Here is a 22,031-nt window from a genome sequence, read left to right on the forward strand (position 1 = left end):
TATTCTCACAGAGAAAACTATTACTAACTAAATTGTCTTTTACATTTTTTAATTTTATAATTCTTATACAGTTCCTAATTTAATATTTTCAACTTTTAAAAGCGGCATTTATTAAAATTTTATAAAATAATTCAAAAATCTATATTTCTCTTTCATTTTTATGTACTTAAATATAACATTTAAACAGAATCTTTCATGTTTGACATATTTGTATTATGATCGAGTTTAGTAAAGACAGTTTGTTTAATTTTCTGGTACATTAAATAACTCCGTTGCTAAATGCGAGTTTAAATTTTCACCAGAGAACGCCAATATAAAATTCGTAAAGGCATACGTTCCTGAGATTTCTCTGCATGATTTATGGGAGCGCTCCTGTACATCCGAGCACTACACTATATCGCAGAAGTTTGCATAACTACTTTATTTCCAAGATATATCGCGCGCCTTCGGCGCTTTTTACTTGGCACATCCCGCAGCCATATCTTTCTCGAATTTCCACCGTCCGATTCCTCCGACGGTTACCGGCGCGAAGCAAAGGACGATAAATCCTCTGAGAATACTGAAATTTCAACGGAAAACATCAATATAGAATGTTATCAATATAAAAGTCGTCGTAAAAATATTTAAAAACGTTAGCATAACATAAAATCTATTGAATAATAAATAACTTTACTTCGTTATTATTCACCGCAATTCCACAAATCGTTCATACTTCACTGTCAATTTAAGTGTAGTCAATCGAAAATTCTCGCGACGATACAACTTCTTAGTTTCTTCAAGTAGCAACGAAGAAAGAAGTCGTATTTTCGCGAGATATTTCAACAGGAAACATCAATATAAAATGTTAACGATATAAAAAGTCCTAGTAAAAATATATAAAAATCATAGAAAATTTTCCGAATAATAAATAACTTTATTCTTTTCGTTGTTATTCATCGCAATTCCACGAATTGTTCACGCTTCATTGTAAATTTAAACATGGCCAATCGAAAATTCTCGCGAAAATACTTCTTTCTTGGTTGCTAAGTATAGCAAGTCATATTTTCGCACGAATCTTCGAAATATATCGCTCGCAATAAAAATTGAAACCAACATAATATTTTGATAAGATAATTTCAATTTTCTCTTAATTCATTAAATATTTAGAATCTTTCTAAAAAAAAAACCACAAAAATTAACAGCTTATTAATTTATTTGTCATGAATGATGAGAAATGGTATTTAATTTTCATCACGCTTCTGTGATAGATGAGTGCAGAGGAAGAGCTCTCGCGATGACATCATTAAGTAAAACGAACGAATCGAGATTATATTACAATTTCAAATCTTTTCTCTAGTACAAAAGCGAGGGGAGAAACAAAAGTAACGTTAAAACGAAAAAAAAGGCCGGAATTAATTCCGACGAACGTATTGGCAGAAAACGAGAATTATCTGCGTCGGACTTGCAAAGTGCGCCAGGTTGCAAAGTCGCAGATTCGCCACATAAATCGTCATGTCGTGCCAGCTAACCGGGTGCAACCGCGTGAGAGACACTTTCGAATTATGCACAGTGTTACAGCATCAGTACGAAGCAGGATGTAGCAGCATTACGCGATGTAATCCACCCGCCAGTCTTGCCGCGATCGCTCTGAACAAAGTCGCGGTTTAAACTCGCGATAACGCTCGAGGAGAACAGATGCAACTATATTTGCGAGATTCGAGAGGCGTCCGTGGCATTTTAATTAAGACATCCGGGCTCATAAACTTCGTAGGCCCTAGCGACTAGTTTTGTCTTCGGTAAAAACGACCATTAAGTCATTGAGCTACTTAGAATTTTTGCATCCTCGAAGCTTTAAATGCGTATCATCGCGTAGCGCTTTTTTTTTCAATATAAATTAAATCCACTATACATATATTTAAAAAATATATTTAAAACATTAACTTATAAATAATGTAAGATTATTGATTTTTTTTCATTAATATTAGACATCTTCGTAGTAAAATAATTTTTTATTTTCTTCTTAATGCATACGCCATTTTTCTAATTCTTTTTTCTTTTTAATTGATAAATATAAATAAGAGATAAGTTTCAACTTTCACTATCCCGTGTTCCATTTTATATATTTACGAGTCTAATTTTTATTCCACAATTTTTCTTTATTATTCTTTAATTCTTTTCCTTAAATGTTTATCGCATTCATAAAAATATGTATGACATATAAATACATGTGAAAGCAGTCGTTATATAGAATTAGAGGGAATGTGGGTTTGTGTTTAGGTAAATCTAAATGACGCGAATCAGTCATCCTTGCGGCAAAACTTTTAGTCCATAAATTTCGCTCATGAATCTCGCTCACGCAATAGTAAGCAAACAATATTCGTATCTAGCCTCTCTCTTTCCGTTCGACATTGGATTACCATTCGTATTTAGGCGCGCGCACGATGATTTATCGGTGACGCCTGCAACAATAAATCAACCTGTACCCGCCATCCTCTCCCAGAAAGAGAGAGAAAATGCACTTGCGAGGATCAGGATTTCAACTACGAGCGCACAAAGCACGCAGCCGCCCACCCGCGCGATTCGCGTAATTTAACGCTGGAATGCGTGACGCCAGTCGATTTAACCTGGCCACGAATTTAAACGCGAATTCGAGATTTTGGCTACAGTCCCTGTGAAAACAACCGCGAAAAGCGTGACCGAAAACGTAAAGATTCCTTGTCAAGATCGACATTTCTAATAAATTAGTATTATGATTAATCCTTGAAACTACACCTATTATAAATTCTAAAGTTGAAATACAGGATGCGAGTGAATTTCAGTTTTACAGTGGTTGATAAAAGAAGATCAAAGTTTTTTTATCATTTTTATCTAAAACTTCATGATAAAATCGTACAAAAATTTTCGCTTCGAGTCGAATAACCCGTGGCTGTAATCGAGGGCTAATTACGTGTCCAATTGTAAGAATTAAAGATAATTTTGATCGGAACTGAAGTCTTCATTATTCATTTTATCATCTAGTCGCGTATGCAATCGTAAAATTATCGACGCCAAATGTGATTAACAAAAAGGGCGATATATTTAAGTAAAAATAAGAAGAAAATGATAGATATTGACTCAATTACTAAAGACATCAAATCATCACATTTGTGTCACATTGCAACTTGATTTTCGATTGTAATTAAATTATTATTATTCAGCCGATTTTAGACATAATTACACATAATTTGATTAAGTCCAATATAACTATTTAACTATAATACGTAACTAATTTGACAGCATCAATTCAACCTCTTCACTAATTTCACATCTCGATTTACCTACTCTAATTACAATCCAAGCTAGATATATTATATTATATCCTCCTCTTTTAAGTTAAATCTCAATACTTGGATTCATCATAATCAATAACAATATAGAAGGTAACATGACGTGAATTAAAAATACCAATTGGACTCTTCAAAAACAGGTCATCTCTTTTATCGAAGAACTATCTAAACTGATATACATGGTGCAATAAGTTGAAGTAAAACAAACTTATTCGTTTTATTTCAATTTATTGCACCGATGTGTACCAGTTCAGAGAGTTTATCGATAAAGACCAGATCAGATTCATTTAGATTCAGATTTAATTGTTTTATCGCAGCGTCTCTATTCTCATAAACATAATAAGAATAGAAAATTACATTACAATCTGCGCTTCTTACGAAGTTATCACTATCAATTCAGAAAGAGAGTGAGATATCTTTAAACATCTCTCTCTCTCTCTCTCTCTCTCTCTCACTCGAAAGTAAAACCGAGTTAAAGAGAGATGCTGATACGTTAAATTCTTTCTAATAAAGCACGAAAGCTAAGCTCATGCTAAGGAAATGCGCATGCAGTCTGCACCTGTTACGTACAGACTGTCTACAGTACTATATACTTCTAAAAGCTAGATGTTCCCTGCCATTTTCTAACACAATCGTAAATGTCTACAGCAAATTCGATAATGGCAACACATCCAAAGTGCCAAGAGGCCGCGGCCACCGACTCAGTCTTCGCGGGCGCGGCGACGCGTGCCACGGTGTGCGTAGGCGCTCGTTCGCGCGTAGCCGCAGTTGCATCGAGCCGTGTCGAGGACTGGCGAACAGGAGAAGAGACGACAGGCACTCGGACGATGTAGAACGAGAAACGGAGACACGAGGAAATGGCGAGCGCCGGGCTCGCCGCGACGTTCCTCTCGTCCGTCGTTGCGTAAAAGGTCTGCGCCGTCGCCGCCGCCGCCGCCGCCGCCACCGAGACTTCAAAGGGACGATAGAACGCCGCTATAGAGCCGGTTTGCGCTTCTAGGAAACACCGACGGGCCGGAGAATGTCCGCCGGATTTAGAATGAATTATCGAGGTTTAGCGTTGCGCGCGCGCGCGCGTATATGGATAACGTGCGATAAATATGACGGGATATCGCTGTTTGTTACTAGCAAGGAGCTGGATAGACCTTCTGTTCCTTCGAGCTAACGTAAGATTCGTTGCAGAGCTGTCAAATGTTGATTCAGCGAAGAATTAATAAGGAAACGTGTCGTGTCTCTTTAAAAATGATGATGAATTAGAATCGTTAACTTAAAGTCGTTAATTTAAAAAAGAGAAGTGTTTCAAATTTAGATTTAGAATAGAATAATATTTTTTCAATAATATAAACAATTGAAATGTTTTTAAATTATGCGTGATACAAATACAAATAAATAAGAAACTAATTACCTTGTAAATAAAAACTGTAATTGCGGAGAAGAGCAATTTTGCGAAAATCAGTCGGGTGCAGATGAGAAACTAACGAGATTTTTATGACAACGACGAAGTCTAAAATTACGTGTGATCGTAATTTTAGGCCCTCTCGGAAGCGCATCGCATGGATTCGTCTCTCAACAATATGATAATTACGTAGATGTGATGTATAACTCGTTATTCTAATTTAATCCGCGACTGCTGACTTCTAGTGAGTTGGTATTCTGAACGACATCCGGCGACAATCTTTTATAAAGTTTCGTCACTGTAATAGAATATATTTTCACGAAGCAAAGAAAAAGATATTGCACGATGAAATTTATCTAATGTATCACTGTAGTAATAAATAAAAAAAAAAGGAAAATAAATAAAAAATTTCAATAAATTATTAACGACAATGTATTAATCTCGTATGAAAATACGCAATAATATCAGTATTATTAAAATTTGTATATAAGTATTAAATGAATATTAATAAATTAATATTAATCTATTAATTCGTATTAATAATATAATCATAATCTTAAAAACTTTGTAAATATTTATATCTTCTAAGAATAATATATCTTTTATGAATTTAAAGCAAGCTAATTGCATTAAATTACGTGCTTAGTTCCTCGTTCAGTTTTATTGTACGTCGTACAAAGAATCTAATTTGTGCATTGTGCCAAGGTTTAATTTGCACCATCCGCGAAATAGAGCCGTGTAAGAGAACGTATCTCGAGGGCAACGACGTGAATAATTTATGGAAATAGGCAGAGACGAGAACAAATGGACAAATCGAGACCGCAGGCGTTGCATATAGTTCAAATCGTTCAACAAAGTACATACAGCTCCAAAGGTACACGCAAGTAAGACGTGTTGCACCCTGGGCTATAAATCGATTGCTGCCATCTCATTTCTCGTTCTCTCATATATCGAATGTATAATGCACATCTGAGCTCGCTGTACATCTATACATAAGGTGGATACTAAGTATTCTAAAAGATTTTAAGAAGTGATTCCTCACACAAATTCAAGACAAAAATTTCATATAACCATATGTCCCCGAAACAACTTGCTAGTTTCAAAGATACAGAGTGACAGAGTTGAAAGAAAAATTTCGTCTTTTATTATTTTGATAAAACTTTGTAAAGTTTCATCAAAATAACCCGAGTGATTTTCGAAATTTTTGGAAAACACGACATTTTTCCTTCAACTTTGACACTCTGTATCTTTGAAACTAAGCCGTTTCGGATATATAGTCATATGAAGTTTCGTCTTGAATTTGTATGAGGAATCACCCCTCAAAATCTTTTAGAACACTTAGTACGTGTATGTATGTTTGTACGCGAACGCGAAAATATATATGCGAAAAAACCGCCATGTTTTTCAGCGCATCTCTCGCGCGTGTCAACTCTTCCGATAAAGCGGATCATCAATAATAAAGACTTTCGAGACGCAAGAAATAGACGTCAATGATCCGTTATCGTAACACTCGTCGATCCCCGAAGAAACTTAGTCTCTGAACTCGTGAGATATTTACGGGCACGCTTGGATATATCTCAATGCAATTCACGGAACAATAGAGATTCTTTCCCCAACTTATCGAAACGCTCTAATAGTTTCTTTGATTTCTTGCAAACATTCTAGAATCACTCCCGTTTTCCCATAGGAACGGTAACTTCAGTTGAACATTTCGGGTTCTCCCGATGGCCAGGTCCGAGGGATGACATTGACAGTCACGGCGAGTTAGTCGAGTATCCCTTCGCGGTTATGCCGTCTGCATAAAATTATTACCATACCGACCACGTCTCCAAACTGTCCAAAGTTTCCCTGGCGACCGCAGGGTCCGTTATTTATGCAACTCAATCATAGTAGCGGTGAACTCTCTCGTATCTGGCCAGATTTACTGTAATAAGCCGGCCGGCTGGTTACCTAATGTCTTACAAACCATAAACGTCCATTAATCAGATCTAGGTGTTCTTCTCTAATCTTGTATCTCACTCTATTTAGATTTTATTCCGCCAGCAGAATAAAAAATATACCGTTAAAATAAATTTTTCCATAAATGCGTAAAATGAGGTATTCTAGTACTTCGTCTGTGATAAATCTCTACTGTGTAGTTTTTAAAATATTTTTATATTAATATAAGCTACAAAATCAAGAGAAATTTATACGCATAATTAGATATAGGTATAAAAATTATGTTTTAAACTGAATATTTTTTGACAAATTAAATTAATTCATTATTACTATTAATATTATAAAATTAACGTTTACATTTATTAATATTTTGTTCATAAATGTTAATAAATAAATAAAAAATTAATTTCTACAAATGAAACGCCTACATCACTAGGAGATGAAAAACAACAAATCATTGAAACATTAAGATATATTCATAGATAATAAAATTAGATTAAATCAGACAGAAAAGTAAAAGACACTTTGCACGAATTGTTAGACAAAATATATTGCTATTTCTGTTGCTTTTTTTCGTGAAATAATGAGCAGACAATAGGTCGCTGTAACATTGCTACTGTATATACATACATCATGGACAATCCGCTTAAAGAAAACCCTCAACACTACCGCCATTACGTAACGCAAATGCGGATCGTTTCTCAGAATTTTCGAGGTAGACTTAAGCGTCTCTTCGGCGGTTCTCTTAATTGTAAATCTGGATTTATGCTAATTGCCTGACCGGATTAATCTCACGGACAATTCGTCTTACTTACTTTTAATGTAAGCCAGCATCACTACTGACAAAAAAATTTTTTTGTTAAATTAGATGTGTGTGTGTATATATATATATATATATATCTTCTTATAAACCTAATCCAAAGAGATTATTTTGAAAGGATTATGAATCAAACTTTTAAGAAATTTTTATTCGCGACAACAAACGTGATAAAGCAGATATCTAAGTTTTCGCATCTTGAATTTACTCCTTCGACATTGAAATAAACTTACTTTACCAATTTTTCAAAAAATTATCCATTAAAGAATAACGATTTTAATTAAAGCTGTATATTATTTAGAACCACAAAGCGATATAAAATTATAAAAATTATAAAAATATTGTTAACAAATATATAAACAACATAAAAAATATTGCTAATCAAGGATTATTCGTTTCTCCCTATTTTTCTAAATAATAACATGAGCAAGCTGCGTTAAAAAAAAAATGCGCGATTATTTCTTTGTAAATGCGATAAATCAATCCTTTTGAAAGTGTTAACACGTTGTCTTTAACTGCGCATTTGACGTCATTTTGTGTGCGGAGGAGGCCAGACAATGTCATTGTCACGACATAAATTGAATTCTTGTCTGGTCTCGCATCTTTCTGTTCAGACGTTCACGCAATCGTCGCTACAACATAAGGCGGAAATTGCGCTTTACGAGGCAAAATATAAATGCTCAGCCCGACTTCGTCAGCGACACTCGACAAACGTATACATGCAGGGGTCGAATTAATTTATCCGCGTGGTGGCTCGGATTGGCCTCAGTCATTCATTACTCGCGCGATCCGCGCGCGAAAAGTATCATCCTCGCCGCTGTCACGATTCTAATTCCGGTGATTTGTAATGAAATGAAATATGGATCTCTATTTTGGAGGTACGCAGACAGATAATTCGCGGAAGAGTGGTAGCCGTTCTAAAGAGATTAAACAGGCTAAAGAGACTTACGTTGAAAGCAGTAAAATAACGCGGTTCCGTCAGTGACGGGCTGCTCTATCCAGTGAAGCAAAACGGAAATACTAATATTTGTTTGCTTCAGTGAACTTTAAATTGGTATACTACAGTTGGGTTTGGCTCACGATACGAAATTAAATGATTTATAATGAAATATGATATAATAAAAGTATAATAAAAACATATGTATTCTCGTTCTTCTCTTCTCTCTCTCTCTCTCTCTCTCCCTCGAAAACGCGAGAGAATTATTCTGGAAGATAAAAGTAATCCCATAATAATATACAATAAATATTTCAGATTAGATGATTAATCCGATAATGGTAAGATAAGATATTCTCGCCAATGAGACAATAGGAAATATCGATCATATCAGTCGGAGAGAATTGATATTTTGCCGTGAATAGATTTGTTAGTAAACGATTATTAAAAAACAATGATACACAGCCTCAAAAAGATATATTAAAGATATATTACCAAGTAACATCAAGTACTGCTTTTGAATATATTCATAGTCGAAATTATGAAATTACCTTGAAATACTCCTACCGTCGAAACTACTGTCATTTTCAAGTTCTTTTGTTCTTAATATATTTATATATATTATATAAATTTATATATATCATATATTATATACTATATATATTTATTTAATATATTATCCTAATAATTAATAGACATTAATGATAAGAATGATACACACGTACGTCTCGCTCACAAATTTCAAGTTGAAATCTCACGACTGGTCCTGGCGACAGTCCGTCGCCATTTCCGGCCGTCACTAAATTCCCGCGACGGTACCGTCGCAGAAAATACGTCGCAGAAAACCTAACCGTACGCCTCGTTATGTACCCACACGACCAATCGTCTGTGCACACCTAAAAACACACGTATACACGCATACACGAAAGCATCGAGCCCGCAGCGACATGTTCTTTAATGAGAACGATGCCGACATACGCGAGGCCCTCCCGAAGGACCCCAGGATGAAACCGACTGTCTCCCTTAATAGAGAGACAGAGGGGTATCGTTATATTAACTTGCGGCGGTGAAAAGTTCGTGCCTCGAGGCTGCAAGTGGGCCAAACGCTGTCGACGCGCGATTTTTTGCGAGGGAGAAAAAGAAATAAATAAAGGGGGAAAGAGAGAAGGAGAGAAAAAAGCCGGCTCAATGAAATTAACTTCTCCCTCCTTTAACTTTTTTTTTATTTTGTTTTAATGAAAAGGGTCGAGACAAACCATACGCTAAAGCGATCTCGTATGATCTGCTCGAGGGCAATCGTACTAAAACGTATTCCTTTTTCACATTTTTTGATGGATCTGATTAGAACACGGTCGAATAATAAAGTTTGAAATTGAAATAACAAAAAAGCAATTTCCAGAAATTGCAATCAATTTCTTTCCAAAAACTTTACAATCGATAAACTAGAAAAAGAGAAATCGATCAGAGAGAGAGAGAGAGAAATATAAAGTAACAAAATATAATTGTAGGGTTTCTCGAAGAACCAGCTTCTTTATCCGTTTTAGAATTAAATTAATACACAATTTTGTATTAACTTTATTAAACTGCTTTATATATGTTTCACCATGAAATGCAAAAATCCCGAAACGTTATTTTATAATATTTTATAATATTTATAAAAAAACAAATTATAATAAAAAATTCATTCGTAAAAAAAATAATTTATTCAACAGACAAACTGTCCTTTTAACTTTATTTTATTTCACCATAGATGTGGTATCGCGATAAAACACCCCATATGCGAATCATTATCGTCAATGAATTTTACACACTTAATCATCATAAATATACGAATATACTCACATATGTATATTGTAGTAAATTTAATCTGGAAGCTCACGTGATAAATATACAATACAAATGACTATATTTTCACCATCGGTCCCATCAATAATACGTTTACGCGATTATTAATTATTCATCGATTGATATATAAATAATAAGTGAATTTCGGTAAAATAAATACAAAGCTTGAACGTTAATTCCGAAGTGCGAATGCAAAGTTGATTAGCAACTTGCAAATTTGCGCTCCATCGACCGACTGTTCCGTCGTGATTACGTCGGGCGACAAAAACGTAAGGGTTCACATGGAACTTTATGAATGAGATGTTCCAGGCTCTCAGATACATGCGTCAGACGGCTAAAAATGTTCGATCGCGACACATGTTTCGCATGTACTTACAGATCCAACTTGTGCGAGGCTTAATTCAAACGACCAAAAAAAGGACAGTCCCATTTAAAACGCGTTGTCTATTATTAGCCCACTGCGAGAAAAGCATACTGAACTTTTAACGTCGTTAAATATGCAGACAAATTCTGTGAAGATTATCACACAACTTTTTTTCAATTATAATTTAGCGAAATTTTTAGCTCCTTAACGAAGATCTCGAAGCCTATCGAAGATCTTTTACAGATCTTATTTACAGATCTTTTAACGCTGGAGATTATAGGATTCCTAAATACACGAGTACAAAATAATAAAAACAATTGATAAAATCGTGAACTTTCAAAATCAATAATAATTATTTTAAAAAGTTGTTTAAATGCAAATTTTAGCAAATTATAATATTTTAATGATTGTAAATTGAGCAAAAAATTTATAAAAGCAGGGTGTTTCTGGGATATCCGATGTTTAAAATATTTAATCAGAGTAGTTTCGTTTCGACGTTAATGCTGTTATTTTAATCAACATATATTAATCAATGGCATGAGCTTTGCATGAGCTTTGCATGAGCTTTACATGACATATGGGGTGTCGTATTAACGATGCGCTCCAGGCACACGGCAAGTCTTGCATAAGGCTTGGATATTAAATCATTTCTTGCGCTCGATCACGTACCACTGGGCATATTACCGTGGGCATGAAAATTTAGCCTGCAACATGCATGTTGTGGTTATGCAGATAGAGTTGGCATTCAAATAACACACCATGCGAGCGCATCGTTGATGTCTCGCTGGGATTGATTACGCGATCGTGGAACATTGTGTGTATATAGTGCAAACAAGCTGCCGATATGGAATCGATCCTCGAACAAAATTGCCCCAGTGCAGTTGGAAGTAGTTTTCGTCGGCCATTTCAGTGCTGCCTACGCCTGGTATCGTCGAAAGATAGTTAATATACGCGACATTAAAAGAGGAAATAACGAAAAATAAAAAGTGAAAAAATACTCGTGTTTGGACGCGTAGAGAGCATACGATGGCTTAAAAATATTTTTGAAATTTACAAAAGTTAATTATTTAAAGTTTTATTCAAACAAAAGTTGATGTGTTACAATCATTTTTTTTGCTAAAGTCTGCGTTAATATTATTATATTATTTGCGTTAATATTATAAAAAATGAAATAAAAATGATTCCCATGGAATGTAAACCGGGTCGTTAAAAATCGCAGATTTCCATTTTAATAACGCCTCGCGAAATTAATCATCAAGATGAATAAAGATTAAATAAAAACTTATTTTAATAAAAAAGAATACCTTAAAAGCAAATCAGCGCAGAGTGAAGGAATCGGAGAAAGTTTTGCCGTAGTATTTTTGCCAAGTAGTTTTGCTGTACTTTTTGCTGACTAATAGCAACCGGCACGATAGGCGTCCATTAAGAAGTTATTACGGGGCTTTCCATAAATCATCTCTCTCGTCAAATCCCTCAGCATGAGCATACAAACGAGACTACAAATAAGTGTGTTCGGGTGCGCCACGTGCACATCCCTCTTACATCGTAATTCAAGAAGATGCCGTGGTTCTTAATACGCAGGTGGCATCCCTTGGCACACCTATTTACATGTATCCACAACCCCTTAAAACTTCTGTCCTCCGTTGTTTTCCTTCGAATTCTTCGCGTAAATTCTCTTGCGAGATACGCGACCGTCTAAATCTTTTTCTCCCGACTTAACAGACTTAAAAGTTTCATATTTCTCCGTTGCCCGAGAATATAATAATATTTGTTCGGCCTATATTTGTTGAATTCTATCAATTAAAAAATTAATCGCTCGCTGTGAAAGCCAATTGATCGAAAAATTGTATTTTAAATTGTGTTTTAAATGGAAAATGCCAAGTGTCGTCGTCTCGTGATTACAAAATAGTAACAGAATTTTAAATTATATCATATCCCATATTGCAGCATCATCCGCTTTCCTTTTATAGTTGCCACGATCGTGCGATTGATGAAATTTCTTTTCCTCAAGGAAAATGATAATCTTGAGATTATCATGTGCTAAAGTTTTACCATCTGAGACCGCAGCTCTTTCCGAGAACGGAGAGTTTCTGAATTTTCCTAACTAAAAATTGCATTTCAAATCAGTTGTTGGTAGACGAGCTTCGCATCAATTTGCATTCTTCTGTGGGATTGCGGCAAACATTACCAACAAATATCTCGAAGAACGAATATCTGCGCTGAACATTTAACTTCCGCCTCTGCTAGTTTTACAAGTGTCTCATTACTGCTTTTGCGAAACAGGAAGTCCTTTTTATCGAGCCACCTCGAAGAAATGAACGTCAATTTTCGTTTTGTGCTTAATGAATAATTATCGTACCTGAGGCTTTTACAAGTTAGCGCGCTTTGTCGAGTCGTTAAAAGCAGATCCGATCCTTTGAAACGTCGACATTAAAGACCGCCAAAGACTACGTTCACTTCCGAAACTGTCGTCTCGTTCTGAGAAAATGGACGAGGAAAACCGATGAAACGCGCAGACTCTAACACGTTTAACAATATCGTAGTCTCTTAACGTACACCTCATAACTTACTGCAATTTTACGCGGAAGCAACTAATTAGATATCGTTCACAGGTGAGTCGAGTGAATCATGATATTGTCATCCATTCTGTATTACTCACCGACTGTCCCACTATTTTTAAACTACTGATAAAGAGTGATAAATTAAACAAAAAAGATAAAAATGAGGCGCATCTTGACCTATCAAACTCTCGATTTATGTTCATTTTCATGTAATAAGTCAAAAAGATAAATTTCAACACTTTTACGAAATGTCAATACGCAAAATAGATAATCTTAAATTTCCATAATTTCATTAAAACTAGAATGCAAATAAAAACAATAAAAGCGAAAAAATTATTGATAATTATGATAAACGAGATGCAAAAAGTAAACGTAAAGAGAAATATTTTTACATTTTTACGGAGCATAAACAATTTAAACTTTTGTAATTATAAATATTAATTTAATTTAATTGAAATACAGAATGAGAATAAAAACAAAAAATATTGTAAATATAGTATACGTATAATCTCGATATTTTTCTCTTGTAAATCCATTAATTTTTTCCTGCTATTGAAATGCTAAGAACCTCGATTAATTATGTATATAATAAATTATTAAATATTTCTATTATCGCAAGAGTTTATCTCGACAGTCTTCGATCTGATATAATCTAATCAAGCATACATCTCAAGGACGTGCAGTAAAAGGTGAGTTATAGGCCGATTCATCTTTTATAACGCTTGTGTGAGAAATGAAGGTACAAAATGGCAATAGTACGAGGCCGAAAACGCGAAGTTCGGACAATTTGTGCGAATTTAGCTTGTCATAAAACTGTCTTATGGCCCTTTATCGCGAACGTAAAGACGGATTAAGGAATACTTTTAGCTGTTTTTCTTTGTCTGCCCCCCCCCCTCTCTCTCTCTCTCCCACGCGCGCGATATATTTCTTTCCGAATAGACCGAATAAAGGAGATATCGAGACGGATCGATTTTAAGACACATTTCGAGAGCAGGTAACGAACAAAGAAAAAGCAAAAGGTAAAGACATAAAATGCGAAAGACAAACTTCGTATTCTCACTCTCATTTGCTGTCCCATTTAACGCTCAAGTATCGTCTGATCCCAATTTTACGCAACTGACTACTAGGATAAGTATTTGATGTTAAACGTATTCCATGCTAAATGTAAGAATATACAGAAAGAATATAAGTAACTTAAACGTTGAAGAATGGACTACAATTTGATATTTAAAATCAGATGTAACGATGTATTAAAATATGAAGGAAATAAGAGACAGAGAGAGAGAGAGAGAGAGAGAGAGAGAGCTGCATGAATAAGTTTTTTATAATTAAAAAATTAAAGCTAACTAAACTTAATTAAATCTATTTTATAGCGTTTTGGTTGCACTATCATCCACCAGTGCAACACTCAGATAACGTGTTTCCTTGGCTGTTGGTAGGCAAACTCATTCAGCGTGTTTCCGTGGCTATACAGTGTAGTGCAAATTTTATGCACGAAGTAGGGTTTTGCTACACGATCTCAAAGAGACGGTGTAAAGCCAGTGTGACGTTAGAAATTCGAAAATGGAAGTCAACCAAGCAGAATTAAACACGATAGCATGAAGTAGTGTACACCATGGTGTATATACACTTTTGTAGAGCAGCACTGATGCAGCACTTACACGCAACTGGTGTAGTGCGAGATAACACTCAGTGTATCCCAAGAGAAAACGCTATTATTTATATTATGCGTATTCGGTATTAGTGATGCATTTCAATACGACACATCTCGTATCTCGTTTCGACTGTTCTCGATCAATTTTAATTAATTCTATGTAACCGCACAAATCAAGCGCTTTCTTTATTTATTCTGATTTTCTTCAATTTATTCATTTTAAATTGACAACATATAATCCTTTTAATACGTTTTTATATAAACGTTTAATATGATTTTATAATTAATAAGAATTATCAAAAAATTCGACCGATCAAACGATCTTGCCAATGACATTGCATGAGTTGCGTTGTACGTCGTGACTTACTCGGTTGTCTTCGCAGTTCCGAAAGGGAAAATAACTCGATAGAGAGAAGAAGCAACAACGAGATAGATATTCTTCGTGAGAAAGGTATATAGAACGAGTGAGGAAAGGATAAATGAATGTACGAACGATCCGCCGAAATACCTACAAGCATCTTTCTCCTCGTATCTATTTCGCTAGTTCCCTATTTAGTTCCCTTCTTCTCTCTCTCTCTCTCTCTCTCTCTCTCTCTCTCTCTCTCTCTCACGCGCGCGCGCGCGCGCATATGGCCATACGGGAGTGGCATTCCACGTGAGTTATCTTACTAAATCATTCTAAAAGATCCTGCAGTCATAGTCCTTTCCACTTCGCACACGCACACACACACACACACACGCACGCACGCACACACACACACACACACACACACACACACACACACACACACACACGCACGCACGCACGCACGCACGCACGCACGCACGCACGCACACACACACACACACACACACACACACACACACACACACACACACACACACACACACACACACACCAGTAGAATAACAGAAAGTCTTTTACAATTATCGCTACAAAGGTAGCAAATCTCATAAAAAGAAAAAGAAGAAGAAATAAATGCAAATGAAGAGATGTAAAAAAGATGTTACTTTTTCTGAGAGAAAATTCAAATGGAACGTATTACGTAAAATTTACTGAACATTTTCAGGATTTATCCTATTTTATAGATTAATCTCTCGTTTCTTCAAAATTTTTTCTAAAAACAAAATTAACTCCATACTAAGAGGAAACGTAATAATAATAACTTGATGATATTAGACACAATGAATGTCTCATGTAGGATATGATTTTCACCATTGTTCCATTTAAGAATTTTGAAATTGCGTTTTTCACGCTTGTCGAGTCTCATGCGTCTCTTTTGTGTCCCTCCTAGGTATTCTCTAAATAGCGTGCCAAGTACGTAAGGGCAGCCATTTTGGTTATCATCCCTTTTGTCGACGTTTTCCCCGAGAAAAGCTTTCCACACCGGAAATGAAACCATCGTGATTCTTCATCCTTTCCTTTACCCTCCATGAAATAGCACGTTTCACAGTCCTATCATTGACTTCTTTTATTTCTCTTTCGCGTTTTATTTCGTCCGGTATTTATTTCATGTCCATTCCAATATTATGTGATTTTATCAAGAAGATAGAATTGAAGTCCAATAAAACCCGTGTGAAATATCGATTATACAATGGTGTTATCATCATTAAATAAAGTGCATCAAGAGAAATTAGAGAGACAACATATAAAATTTTCGCGAAATAAATAAATAAATAAATTAATAAAAAAAGCCAATACTTCAATGTTTTGAAGTAAATACATTTAAAAAGAGGAGACACGTTAATCTCACGTTAAAAACCATTACAGTCAGTAAATAAATTTTAGAAGCATACATTAACTTTTGAAAATTACAAAAATTCATAGTATATAATTTTTCAGGAAATTTCTAAACAGCAAAATAGTTTTTTAGAGATAATACGAAGCTTGACTCTTTTTATCCTATTTTACATTACTAAACTAAAAATCAATAAATATCTAAAATATACCGTATAATAATATCACAGAAAATAAAATACCTATAATATATAATCGCGATAGATTTAAATTTAGATTAAACAACAATAGATTTTACAACTGTGTCACTTTAATTTTCTTGTTATCCTGCATCTGACACGATCGCGTCAAACAGATGACAGATTGGAACCATGCTTGGTACTGTAAAATCATGCATGCAGATTGCATAGACATATTGAACACGTGTCCATCGGTACAAACCGGAAAGAGAGGGTAGAGACCGGAAAGAGAGGGTAAAGGCTGGCAAAAGCAGGACGGGAAACCGTGGATAGATATTGATTTGTTGTGGCGTCCGGAGGAGCAAAGAGAGTGATCAGTCGTGAAAGTCGATGAACCATGCAGACCTAACGGCGGAACGCGTTTTATGGCCGGAACTTTCATAACTTGTCATATTACATTCGAAAAATATTAACATCTGAAGAATGTTACGCCTATGCTGCACTGGAAAGCTGAACGAATCATTCGGAAAGAAAATTTTAGACTCTTCATCAACTTGATTTGCAAATCTTACCGTATATTTCCTTCACTTTATAAACTTCAGTTTCTCGTTAGTTTACATTTCGACCATGTGGAATTAAAATTCCCTCTCAAAGCTTACATCCATGTATTTCCAAAGTTTTTACCTATACTGAGAAAAAAATAGTCTGGTTGGATTAAATATAATAGTAATTCTGGTAGAAAATGGACGAATCAAAATTTTCTAATTAAATTTGCTAGAATTCTAATTAAAATAGCTAGAATTCTGATTGATATAATTATTCTCTGGTAAAAATGAGAATTCTGGTAGATTTTTACCAGAAATATTATATTAACTAGAATTCCGATTATCTCAATTAGAATTTTTTAGAATTCTAATAAATTTAATCAGAAAACTCTGATTTTTAACCAGAAATTTTTTTCAGTATAACAATTTTTTTTTCACACAGCTATAAAATAAAAATAACTATAAAATATCGAATGCTGTCTCGGCTTCAAATTTTACGATAGTCGATGTATTTCGCGGCGCTCTATTACAACAATATGAATATTCCACATACTAGAGAAATACACGAGAAATTTTCACGTACTAGTCGCATACGCTGTTCCATTTTTATCCCATCGTTCGCTCACAACTCTCCTTTTACGCGAAAAGATACTGCTGTATGTACTTTCAGGGAATCAATATAATAACCGCGATACGTTCCAAGTATTGACAGGTTTGCCGCGACGTATAACGATAAATCGTATCGCGGTACAAGGAAACTCGAGAAAAACCGAGCAGATTGGGGATTTCTCAAGAAAATTGCACTCGACAATGGCGGCGTACAGAGCAGAGAAGAGAAGGATGATATTTGGGAAAAAGGTCAGCAATTTACTGGCATCCATCGTCGTCGAGGGTTGCATCAGCAAGGGATCCTTCTGCACGGTTTCTTGATCATAGGGTCGTTCCTACACGTATCTGCGGAATTCTAGTCCCGGATGACTCCTTCACCTCCACTTGCCCTGATGTCCATTCTTCTTCTTCCTGATTCTAGCTCCCATTTTGACAACGATGAAATTCATCGCCATCGTTCGCCGGGAAGTATCAAGAAACTCTTTCTCTCTTTTTCTCCTCCTCTCGCCAAGAACGCTCTTTAATCTCGTTTCTGCTAAACGCGTCTCCATTTTCGCGGAATGAATGAAGATTCTCAGACGAGGAGTAAAAGGAGGATAGATAAAGTAATTCCTGGTGGCCCGCGATTCGATTTATCGAACAGTTATGGCGAGCAAGAAAAATTCAACGGCGATAGAATGATCGACAACGGTGTTTTATAGATGAGAGAAGAACGTCGTAATGTCGATCTCGGCGTCCGGGCTCGAGAGAGATGTGCTCCGATTATTATTTCACACATTACAAAGCCGAATCACAATTCATTTCTTACCCATCTGCGATATCTCGTTATTAATTTATTAAATAAACAATCATTAAATAAACAATCACTAAATAAATTTTTGTAATTAAAAGATAGTTTTTTGAAATGTATAGTTCTTTAAGTTCTGGATCTATAAAACTATTAATCAAAATTCACAAAAGTAGAAAAATAATTACAATGAATTTAAATTAAGTGCCTAAAAAATAAATATATTTTTCTATAAAAGCAAAAAAAAAAGACCAAGATTTTCGAAGATACTGAAAAGATAGAGAGAGTGAAAAAGTAATATTGGAAAGTTTCAAAACTCACAAACAGTTACGCCTTTAATAACATTATAGTCAACGAGCTACGTGCAAGTAAACTTTAAAGTCTTGCGAAACTGTTAATTCTCGAGAGGGTTATGCTTATAATTACGCCTCGCCGACATTATCCAAGGCATTCGCTCTTTCTACCCTTTCCGGAGAAGTCGCTGAGCCTTAACGAAGGATAATGTCAGCCGACGCTGGGCAGGCAGCTTCTGAACATTGGCAATTATACGGAGTCTACGCAAACCCATCATTTACCTGTACGCCATATTAACCCTTTCAAGACGATCATTTTCACGGTTTAACTCTATAAATAGCGGTTTGTCTCCTTGAACGATGGCTCTATAATTAATTACGATAAATGTTCACTGAGATTAATTTGCGCATATAATGAGATATTACAAATGTCACTGTATCGCGTACAAATCGCGAGTATATAATTAATTTAATAATTTATAACTAATTAGCTGAAAATTGATAGCATGTATTATGATTACTTTATAATCAATTATTGATTGAATAAAATGATTAAAATGTGGCGTAATTTCCAAGAAGTGTTAAATATTTAGAGCACATTTTTAAAAATTCTTTATATAAAATCTTTAAAGGATTAAAATCGCTCGTTCGATTAGAACCATATTATATCGAGAAGAGTCGATAGAACGATAAATGTGTACGAATCATAAAATGGATAAGGTATAAACTCGCTAGGTCAATCATGTCGATGACCTACTTTAATAATCATCACATTGTTTGTGGAACACGCAAAGTCGTAATTCGATTTTTCACCGTTTGAACAAGTAAGAGATCTAAGGTAATTATTAGATTTTCAAAGGTACCCCAGTTATATTAGTCCAGTCAAATCGATAATTAATTTATGTCGGAGAAATAAATCTACGTCATGTTTCGAATATATCTTTTAAGATTATATTTTACATAACTTGTAAAACTTATGAAAAATGATCTCTTTTATAATTTACCTTTAGATTTAATAAAAATTTTAATTACGTTTTTAAATACATCAATATTTTTATAAGTAACAATTATAAAACAAATATTATATATTATTGATGTTTCTCATCACATTCTCGTCCAGGTTTTTTTTAAAAATGCTTAGTTATTCGGGGAAGTTAAGAAACCTGAGGAAAAAGAAATGCATTGTCCGAAAAAAATTTGGCAACGACTATCGTATATTCTCCGCGCTTGGCAATTAATCAAGCTCGTAAGTCAAACAGCCTAATGAACTGTACGTGCGTGATTAAACTGCTAGACTGCCACTCTTCATCTGAATATTCGACCAAAAAACAAGATATTTCAGCATTTTGCACGATTCCATTAATGCAAGCCATAGCAAGAAAAATTGTGCCGTACATATTGTACCGACAAATATTCTTATAAATTATGAGCAAGAAAATACATTTATATCTGTCATCAAATCATTTAATATTCAACCATATGGAATTATTTCAGATATTTCAAAGTAATCCTTTTCTCGTTTTATAGAACAATGTACCTACTATTTGAAAGCGATTCTCTCTTTTACAATATTTTCCAAAATTATTTCCAAACACGTAAATTTGTTTTATTCAAGAAATATATATTTAATAATATATTTACTGCATTAAAAATTGTAATATTTCTCTCTTGTAATATATAATCGAAAAATATGATAAATATATAGAATTTTGATGTTGCCTCTACTCATTCAAACATTGCTCGACACATTCAGATGTATTTGAATCAATTAATTGTCCACAGTATCGATCACGAGTACTCGCAAAACCCTGTTGTAACGGATGATTGGCCTGTCACTTCAAACTGATGCAAACGAGTCGATCGATCCTTTCACCTACGAAGCCGATACTTCCTCTGAGAGGACTTGTCAAGAAGCATCTCGACCGCATCGTATATACGATCGATAAGCCATTGCATATGCATCGCATATGCCCACGCATATACATCGTCCATCACATTCTAACAGACGTAAGTTTGCGGTTATTAATTTCAGTCGAAATTCACCGCCTATTTGGAAGTGTATACGCGCGAAGAAAAACGTAATAGCAAAACTTAGAGATAACAGATTTTCTCCACTCTCTAAAACTGAATCAGTGTATTACTGAAAAACAGTAAACGTTGATAATTACATCTATGATAAGTGTCGCATTGAAGTCACTGATTCATTTTTAAAGAGCATGTTCGTCGATGAGTAAGATCCTCCGAGAAAATTTTCATTTTGCCAGTAACAGCGTTTATGTTATAATGTATGAAAGTATTTATTATTTGAAATGCAAAAATTTTAATTAGAATGTTAAAAAATCGCGTTAGAATATTTCCTGACTGTAATATCCACATTATATATATCTGTAACATACACTCGTTACAGGTATGCATTATAAGCACTCGCAGTTTATATAAAAAAAAAATTTTGGAGGAATTCCCTGGAATCTTCTCCAAAGCAATCCTCTATGAGGAGTAATTTCAAATAAGGATTGATTCAAGAAATGTTTGAAGACTTACCCGACAAAAAGATGACCGCGGCGTGGGTCAGAGATCCCTGGAACAAAGAAAACGAAATTAGAGAAGTTTTTGAAGCGCACATTGCTCGTTATATTACTCTTAATCCTTAAACGCGTTTCCTTACCACTGATTTAAAACGCTACAAGTTACGTGGCAAGTTTTACAACGTAAGGGAAGCGTCGTGAAAAAAGAAATTCCGCGTGGTTGAGAGATAAATCGTCTTTGACTGTCCTCGAGGATATAATTGGTAGGTAGGGCTTATTTCCAAAGCACTTTAAATTAAATTATATTTAAAAAAATAGAGATTAAGCGGTACAAATCTTTGTACAAATCTTATAATAAAATCACCAGAACGTAATTATACTTTCTTAAAAGTACGGACTGGAAATAGTTTATAGTGATAAGCTCTTCAATTATATGTACAATCTGTCTCATTTGTCACTTTGTTTTATAATTAGGTGTTAGAAAGATCAAAAGTTCATACTTTCTATTTACTTAATGAGGTAAAAGAACGAAATCACTTTT

At 34.7% G+C, this 22,031-nt stretch overlaps 1 protein-coding gene across 4 annotated transcripts in view; it reads right to left on the reverse strand.

The window, feature by feature from the left end:
- The window catches only part of bsk (mitogen-activated protein kinase dJNK), a 167,388-nt gene that overhangs the window by 60,173 nt on the left and 85,184 nt on the right, over window positions 1-22,031 (reverse strand). For all 4 annotated transcript variants that reach the window (XM_087409455.1, XM_087409454.1, XM_087409457.1 and 1 more), the window contains one exon: window positions 21,507-21,543. The gene's annotated coding sequence lies outside the window, so the exon portion shown is untranslated. The remainder of the gene's footprint in view (window positions 1-21,506; window positions 21,544-22,031) is intronic.

The sequence above is a fragment of the Acromyrmex echinatior genome, chromosome 9 (assembly GCF_024713525.1).
Source record: "Acromyrmex echinatior isolate Ae372 chromosome 9, ASM2471352v2, whole genome shotgun sequence".
In the NCBI taxonomy this organism is placed as follows: Eukaryota; Metazoa; Arthropoda; class Insecta; order Hymenoptera; family Formicidae; genus Acromyrmex; species Acromyrmex echinatior.